The 9509-nt window shown below is 39.9% G+C and overlaps 1 protein-coding gene across 1 annotated transcript in view; it reads left to right on the top strand.

Moving 5' to 3' along the window:
- The first annotated feature begins 4262 nt into the window (after positions 1-4262).
- Positions 4263-9509, top strand: part of LOC116039885 (claudin-4-like) — a 69999-nt gene continuing 64752 nt past the window's right edge. The window contains exon 1 of the mRNA XM_031284998.2: positions 4263-4352. The gene's annotated coding sequence lies outside the window, so the exon portion shown is untranslated. The remainder of the gene's footprint in view (positions 4353-9509) is intronic.

The following is a 9509-nucleotide window of genomic DNA, read 5'->3' as shown; positions in this document are numbered from 1 at the left end:
ACCGGCTCAATCCGCCTCTCTCTCTCTCTCTCTCTCTCTCTCTCTCTCTCTCTCTCTCTCTCTCTCTCTCTCTCTCTCTCTCTCTCTCTCTCTCTCTCTCTCTCTCTCTCTCTCTCTCTCTCTCTCTCTCTCTCTCTCACGGGTGTTTATAGTGATGGATATTTATCGGCCGGTGCAGGATGTTTTGGTTTCTCTCTAACTACAAGCAGCTGCTCACTCGGGCACCTCCCAGGAAAAAATCTTGATATGAATCTGCAAGTGCAATTTGATTTGTATTGATCATTGAGGAACTGCTGAGTGTACTACTACTACTACTACTACTACTACTACTACTACTACTACTGCCAACTTATAATAATAATAATAATAATAATAATAATAATAATAATAATAATAATAATAATAATAATAATAATATTAATGCTATATAATTAAATAACTTATAATTGATGTTTTAGTGATTAATACATTTACTGCATGGTGTATTTGGTACTCTGATTTAAATGTTTGTTTCTCTGCGCTAAAGTTGCAAGTGGTAACTTCACGTTTACTTAAAAATGTTCCTCTTGATGAAATGATGATGGATAATCTGAAGCTCTGGACCCTTGTTGCATCCTATAATCTTCTCTAGGGATAATATATGTTAAAGTAAATATGCTAAAGATTAGTGGGGTGGGGGTCAACAGTCCATCACTCTGCTTTCTAATGAGCTTTTCCCTCAACAAGATGGCAGGTCGTAAAAAATAATCCAGGGTTATCTGTCAAAACTGTTGGTTTTGCCTCTACCTTTGATTTCACCACTGAATTGGCCAGTGACATATGTGCAAATAGCCTACACATTACTGTGCAAAATGTATGCAATATCTTTGCTAGTAAGCATCAACACAGATGTCATTGACTTCACGATAATCCACTGTGATGTGTCTGATGTGTAATAACCCTTTAAACTCAACTTTCTACTGTTTTTCTTTTTACTTTGCTTTGTGTCTGTTTTATTTCCGAACATTATCAATAAACATAATCATTGTTTTGGTGAGGTACGTCTTTAAAGTATCAACCATTTTAAAATGAAAGAGAAACAGTTTGGTGCATAACACTGTGGTGTAAATTCAGCAGATGTTACATAGTATGTATGTTGTCTCAGGCCCCGTCACCGAGGACACTTCTGCTGCAGCATCTTCACACAGAAAAACAGATTAAAAAATAAACTTTCTCTGACTGACATTTTCAGTATAAACACAGGTCAATCACACCCTTTTCCTGTCAAAACATTCCAACAACAAGTTAACGGCTGGTGTGAGCTGAAAGATGAAGAAGAATTGTATGTGTTCAAGTGTTTTTACATGTAGTGGACTCTAAGGGTGTGTCCCAGTTTCATACCATAGACCAGTATGTACATATACATAATGTACATATGTACGCAGACAGACGTTTGGAACATTTCAACATTTCAAGACGGCCCTCTAAAGCCTGCTGATTGTACTGTGTTTGCTCTTCTCTTGCAGGTACATGTAAGTGGGGCTGTGGACTTCAGCTGACTGGGAGCCCCTGGGCCCAAGGCTCCCAGTCACCATGCCACCTCTCAGGGAGACTCTCTCCTACCGTTTTGTTTGGTTCCTTAATCATTTTCCGCCAACGCCCACACACTAGCCTGGTTGACACCAGACACTTCTCAGTTGTAACTGAGAGTGGGTCTGGATGGCAATGTTCATTCACAGTCCATTTCCAAAGGGGTGTCACCAATGGACGCTGCTCAAATGCCTCTGGGCGCAATTGGATAGTCCTTCAACCAATCAGACCGACGATCTGGGTGACGTAGCAGCGACAGCGGCATCTGTCGGTACACGATCCGTTCTGCCTGCACGATCCGTTCTGCACATGCGCAAAATGTTCACGCATGCGCGGTTGTACGAGGATTTACGACACTGCACGATCTGTTCCATGCTTCCGGTCGACAGCCAAGCTAACATTAGTTTAGCTAACAGCTAATTCGGCTAACCGCTAGCTGATTGTAGCAGTCTGCCGTTAGCCTCCACAGGCAAGCTAACGTTAGTTTAGCTAACGGCTCATTCGGCTAACCGCTAGCTGATTGTAGAGGTCTGCCGTTAGCCTCCACAGGCAAGCTAACGTTAGTTTGGCTAACAGATAATTCGGCTAACTGCTAGCTGAGACAGCATGTGATAACTTTAAAAGACCCTCAAAATAAAACTTGAAAATAAACGTTGACATATATAACAAACACCTAACATATATAACAGCTGTTACGTCAGTTCTACTTTACTTGTGCTCATTTAAAATACAATCACTCAATACTTGTCTTTATTGTTATTACTGTGAAGTCTTAATTTAGCTGTAGCTGCTTTTCCCATTAAGTTTGAGTTAACGTTATTTTAGACTGAATCTAGCTGTCAGCTAGCGGTTAGCCGAATTAGCTGTTAGCTAAACTAACGTTAGCTTCCCGGTGGAGGCTAGCCATAGGCTAGCGTGGAACAGATCGTGCAGGTCGTATCCTCGGTAAAACAGTATTATCTTGCGCATGTGCAGAACGGATCGTGCAGGCAGAACGGATCGTGTACCGACAGCATCAATGGGTTGCTGCGCTTCGGTGGCCGTCATGTTGAATGTAAACAAAAAGCTGCTTGCAGTCGCTGCGCTATCGTCATCGTGTAAAGCCCGCCTCAACGGTTGTAATCGGTGCCTCGATTTGGAAAAATTTAAAATGGGCCTGAATGGTCTCTTGGCCAGATGGACTTGCAGAGCAAATCTCAAATTTGCCGGAAGTTCGTCAGGGTTTTCCATTGACATATATATATATATATATATAATGGACCAACAGATCCCGTTGCTCTGGACGGAGACCAGTGAAGGCCTTTAGAAGCACTTTTCCGGTGATGGCTGAGCGTTACTGCGCAGCCTCCAACTGAGCTCAAAGACGTAAATGTGACGTGAGCAATCTGTCTGAAAGTTGTAAGTCTTCTGGTAGCTGTGCCAAGAGAAATCTCAATCATTCCCAATCTTGCAGAGATGGAGAGCGTAGGTATATGTAAGGAGATAACATAGGCACAGGTTATTGCTAACTAAAATGCTAGTTAACATTAGTAATTAAACTTAAACAGCTAATGTAAATCCAAACTGCCTGCAAGCTTCTCCTGTACTGTACGGTGATTTCTCTACTGTGCGACAGTAAGTCGCGTGGTTATGACACAATCGTTAGCCTATTTTTACAAAAACGCCTGCTAGGGAGCCATAACGTGAGGTACAAGGTAATGGAGCCTTTTATACATTGTCGTGTTTCTTTAGAAATAAACAGTGGACAAATAAAGTCTTTAAACGCTTCAGATGTAAAGTTATTCGCTGTCAAAGTGGCGCCAAAATGAATGGCAGTCAATGGAATGCTAACGGGAGGTGATGGCTTGTTAGCATCAAAATGGCGCCATAGGAGCTACGCGGTCCAAGGAGAAGCTTACCCCTTTGGGGTTTTCCCAGGCTACCCTCACACCATACTTCCCACTCAACTCACTGACTTTACTGCCAACCGCATCTCATCATGTTTTTGTAAATAAATCACTAAATTTAACTGCATTTATGGTGTCTCCCTAGTTGTGACCTTCAGACACTATGATTGACCGTTTACTATTTTTGTCCTGAGAGTTGCTTCTCTGATGCATTGAGCTCAATGCAAGAAGTGCAACTTTAATGCGGCCTAGCCAATTAGTTTGACCAGCAAAGAATAACTTCAATTTCGATATGGTATTTTAAACTATACATAGTTTTGTCAATGTTTATTTTATTCATTGTTAGTTAAAATTAGTAGGATAGTGTTTTAATTTTAATTTAGAAAATTACCAGGATTCTGGATTAATGTGTTTTAACTGCCTGGCTCAAGAGCAATGTCAAAGACGTGGATTGTCCGTTGCCCCGCTGCAATTTGATTGGCTGTTTGCCAAGTACGCCTACGCTACTATTGCCATATTGGCACGTAGCCTAGTTGGCAGTCAGGCACCATGAACGACGCGGATTATCTTTTACAGTACACGTTTGAAAGTCTGAAACAGATCTGTAATTAAACACCTCGGTGCCGACCAGCACGAGGTTTGGATGATTGTTGTCAACCAAACCTCTGATGGAAATCAGTAGATTTAACGTGGAGTGGTTCTTCAGGACAAACTGGCTTGGTGTTTTATTCGGGATGACACTTGGTCAAGAACAGGCTTTCAGAATCTTATGCTTTTTACTGAGAGGATTACCAAACACTAAAGCAGCAGGACCACGAGGTAGAATTGGGCCAACATAGCTACCCAAAGTGACAGAGCCTACAAACGGGGAATTGAGCAGCAGACTGAGGAGAACAGGTATGTGCTCACTTGGATTATCACCTCACCTGTGTTAAACCATGTAGGAAATGTGACATAACGCTTTATTTCGAATTGTGTCATTTTCTGTTTTTTTGCATCTGTACGAAGTAGCCCAACTTTAGTTTCTTTCCAGTTAAAACGCCACTGGCAAGGAGAAGTTACTCTGTTTGGATGAGAGGGTGCCCGTTAAGTGATGGATATCATCTGCATGTTTCAACAGCGGTAGAGCAGCTCTCCAGCTGATTAAAATAAATGGAAGGAATGAGTGAAAAAGAAAAAAGAAATAGGCATATTCATTGAGTGTGTTTGTTAATTTTTGTCACAAATGAGTATGACTTAGCCTATAGGGTTTTCTGTCTTTAGGCATCACTCATACACAACCAGAGACCATTAATCCTCATTAGAGGGGATCACACAGTATGCTTCCCATCCAAAGCAAAATGATTAATGGTGAGCACTTCCCCTAGGAACATCACACTGGGTCCATATGCAAACCATTTTCCTGCATATATACTCAATCTTCAATACAATACATGTGTCAAATACTTCACCACCTTGAGATCAAACCCATAGTCCCTCTACACCTTCTTCAAATAATTAATTTGTTCCCTGATGGCTTATTGGCCACTAGCCATTAGAGAAATATGATCTGAAAATGAATCAACCAAACAATTTATGTATTAGGCTATATTCTTACATATTCCATGTAGGCCTATAGGCTACTGGTATGTCTCTGCTCCCCTGATGTTCACAGCTTGCCCTGTGTCTGCTGGATGTGTAAATGTTGCTGACAAATACATTGGTTCATCAGTATTTGAAAACACAATATAGCTTAAAACATACGTAGACCCACCCTATTGTAAAATCACACAGTGCTGTTAAAAATAGGGAAAGATACTAAGTTGAAAGTGATTAATGAAGCAAGATAATTAAAGACGGCTGCAATAGGTTTTGCTTGCAGGGCATGACAGAGTTACAGAGACATGCCTTATGAATAGGGTTGCACGATATTGACAAAATGTGATATTGCGATATCGATTATGAATATTGCGATATCGATATTAATTTCGATATAAATAAACCTATTTAAAATTACAAAAGTTACGGGAAAACGCATCAAAATAGATTCATAACAAATAAAACAAGTTTTCTTACAACACAAGGTTTATTTCAACTGACTGTCATACTGGGCTGGTACAACATGAATAAATAAATAAGGACCATGTCTACAGAACAGGACATGTTTTACTGGTTGGACAGTAGAAAATAAATAAATAAAGAGAACAGGACATAACTTTTCTTTCGCTTCTCTGATTCGTTCCGTTTTGTTGTCTATATCTATTTCTTCACTTACACTGTCACTCGAAATATGCACACACGTCACGTGGTACGCTCCATAGGGTTTGTCACGTAGTGGACCCGTGTGCTGATGTGCACTAACGTGCAAGTGGCACGGTAACTGGCCAATGAAACATGATCATTATAGCGTTTCAAGGGGGATCTAAATCAAACACAACTAAGCCACACAGCCAAGGGACGGGACGCAGCGCTCCACTAAATAAACAAAATATTGCATACTTATTGCGACACTTTCGATATATTGCGATAACGATATTGAGTCGATATATCTTGCACCCCTCGATATAATATTGCACAACGTGATATTGTGTTTAGACGGCGACGGCATTTTTGGGGCTTAAAAATGCAAAAAAGTTAAACCAACCTCCAGAGTGGAAATCTTAAACGCTCCACCGTCGCGTTCCCGTCTAAGGGTAAAAATGCTGTGTGTGTGTGTGTGTGTGTGTGTGTGTGTGTGTGTGCGCATTGTTTGGAGCAATAACTCCACCTCCTCGTCTGTCCAGCCAAAATTGTCAGCTTTTGTTGTTCGCTTAGCGCTACTAGGGAGAGGAGAGGGAGAGAGGAGGAAGAGAGGGAGACAGGTAGAAGGAAGGTGCGCGGTCTTGGTGGTGTAGTGTGGCAGTGCTTCACACTACCACCTAGTCGCCTGGTGTGCATACTACATCACATTTCACACACTTTTGCGTCACCATATGCACGCAGATTACCCCTCCATAACACTCGTCTAAACGCAGACTAAAAAGTGAGAACGCAACGCCACTTTTGCGTTTTTTCTTCAGATCGTTTCCGTCTAAACATAATCTAAAACTACTTTTATTGAGTTTAGGGAAAGATTGCACCGAAGAAAGCACTGTTTACAGTTGTTAAGAGACATGATGCAGATTGTGGTCTCTGGCGTTAAAGTCAGACACTTTGTGTGCCCAACCATCCTCCCTGACCTCCTCCCTACGAGGTTTTGCAGTGGTATAACAACTGTTTTTGTAGGTGAGGACAGTTCTTTACTTTTATTTAAAAAAAAAAAAAAAAAGTAAAATAATCCAGGCAACAGATTGGTCTACACCAAGAGATGTTATTTCAATGAAAGAATGTGTGCTGTCCTCATCACTGCGGCGAGAGGCCACGGTTCATTTAAGACCCAGCTAGAATCAACCAAACATAAATCTGTCAACCATGGAGGACGATGCACAGATTATAAAAGAGCTCTGTTGTTTGTGTGCAAGTGTCCATGAGCCTCTATCTGTGTTTGGTGTGTTTGTAGTGTTAACTGACCTGAAGTACAGCAATTCTCCCCTGTGATACCATGGAGTTGGGGGATAATGTGTGTTATGTAGTTTTAACCGGATTTACATTCCTCCTGTCTGATTGAACAATGCAAATAAACGCAGTCAAACAGTCGTAAATGAAAGCAAATGCAAACAATACAAGTCGTGTTACACAAAGCAGGCCAGATATACACAAACACGCACCATGCCATTAAGAATCTGTATCCATCTCACAGTGGCAGAGAGATGATAGTGATAAAAAAAAAAAAAATAAATGCTCCTCAAGCAGTTTTATATTTATCGTTTTCATATTTCTGCACTCTAAGGGGGTTATGTTTTATGGGATGCCAAAGCAAGGGAGATGAAATAAAGCCCTATTATACAGGACAAAGAGAAATTGCATTATTAAAATGTATGAATATAATGTCCTAGTCCAAAGTTATACTTGCCAATAGCTTATCAAAAATTAGTTTTCTAATATCACAAAGTAGAAATGTAGAATAAATGTGTCCCAGCATTTGTCGAGCATGTAACAGAGTCATGGTTAAAATAGTCAGGACTTTGGAAGGGCTAAAAGTCTAAACAAGAAGAGACATGACCTGACGTTATGTACATTCTCATAATGTTACTTATGAGATACTTATACAGTAGAAAGTAGGCCTGCACGATTCGGGGAAAAATATGAATCTTTTTGCATAGAACTGATATCACGATTCTCTGCCACGATTATTTTCTCACAAAGTGTAATGTTTATTGCACACATGAACCATGGCAAAACAAACAAATGGGCAGTACAAGACATAGATTTCTTATGGCACCTATAGCACATTGCGCATCACTACAAGCCTGTAAACATAGAGGCTTCAGTGAATAAGGAAAATAAAGTACATACTGGCCATTTAAGTACAGTAGGCTACCAGAAATAGTGACATATAACACATTGAACTAAATATGGCCCTGATACAGGCTCTATCTGAACTCCTTGAACATGTCTTAACATAATTAAAACATATCAATGTCAATTGCTTTCAATAAATTAATTGAAGGAGAAAAAAAAAAAAACGATTTATTGTGCAGGCCTAGTAGAAAGAACTTCAAACTTTTTAAACCACCATGGCACCAAATATTTAAGGGATTGTTTAAGCATAGGCTAAGTAATCTAACCCTGCAGTTTATTTTTGTTGGCTTATTTGGTGCGACTTGGTGGTGTTCTTCACATTATTGTCCATCAAATACAGACGAGGATGCTGTCATTTTTTTCTTTTAATTGCGATCATGCAAGGTCCTTTTTTGCCTTGGCACATGATGTTACATTACTGAATGTTACACCACAACACATCTCATTACATCAAGTCTAACTCTTCATACAACATCAGGTCACATTATGTTATTCTATATAACATACAGAAACCTATTGCCAGTGAGATATGAATGTTTATCCTCCAATGATTCATCTTAAATCTTTCACATTTCAAGTATTCACTTAGAAGCAGGAAGCAAATATATTCTCTTTTAGTCCCAGGTGAAATATTTTGAAATGAATCGTTCTTGGCACACATTGATTTGCTGCTCTTAATGACATTTTTTTTTTTTTTAGCTAATGCTGTTAGAGAAATATTATTGATCTCATTATGCATTTATATCACCAAATAGGCCCTTTTTTCTCTCCTGTGTACACAAAACCCCAAAGAACAGGAATTACTCTCACTCCACAGCCATTGTAAAGCCTTTTAAGTGTTTGTTGACATGATTAGAAAAATTATCGTCTTACTCTGATTATTGCTTCGGGGGCTTATGACGCTTGTGAATGATTTGATTGGTTTTTACCAAAGTTTTACACAACCAGTGACAAAGTTCTATCTGTAATCTACAGTAGGCATTCTTAATCCATTGAGGATTTGCATATTTTTATACCTAAAAGCTGTAAGATTAATGTGCAATAAAGACTTAATTATGTAATGTACATACTGTGCAGTTTGTGGCTCACAGTTTATACACACAAATCCCAGAAGCTGGTCCTTAAAAAATGTCCTGTACGTAAATGTTAAGGTTTTGAGTCCACATGGGCTGGACAGAGCTTTGTCATTTGTCCTTTCCTGTAGTAGTGCTGTAGCAGTGGTGATTTCTTTAAGACTGCAAGGGAAGCTTGGCTTCCCCTAAAATGTCTAAAATGTAATGGTCAAATATGTACTATTGTGTTAACATTTTATTGACTAAAAATGCGTTAGAAAACGTTTATCTCGAAGACAAGTTCGTTCAGAATCAGCTGACTCGATTTCCTTCTCATACATTCCCGTAGCATCACAGCGCATTTCCCTGTTGAAGCCTGGTGTCCATTGACTTCAATGGGGCTGCTTTGAGCAGTTTTTTTCAGTGCTTCAAAACTTCGACACGGTCATTGGATAAATGCTGCGATTATGTCCCGCTGGCCTGGATGCTGGGCTTCTGTGTGATGATTGGAGGGTTTGTCGAAAGGCAGCATCTCCTTTTGATTGACAGCGATTTTGTACTATAAAAAGCCACCGAAGCTGTT

The sequence above is a fragment of the Sander lucioperca genome, chromosome 5 (genome assembly GCF_008315115.2).
Source record: "Sander lucioperca isolate FBNREF2018 chromosome 5, SLUC_FBN_1.2, whole genome shotgun sequence".
Taxonomy (NCBI): domain Eukaryota; kingdom Metazoa; phylum Chordata; class Actinopteri; order Perciformes; family Percidae; genus Sander; species Sander lucioperca.
The sequence above is the reverse complement of the archived record's forward strand: the minus strand, read 5'-3'. Positions and strand labels throughout refer to the sequence as shown.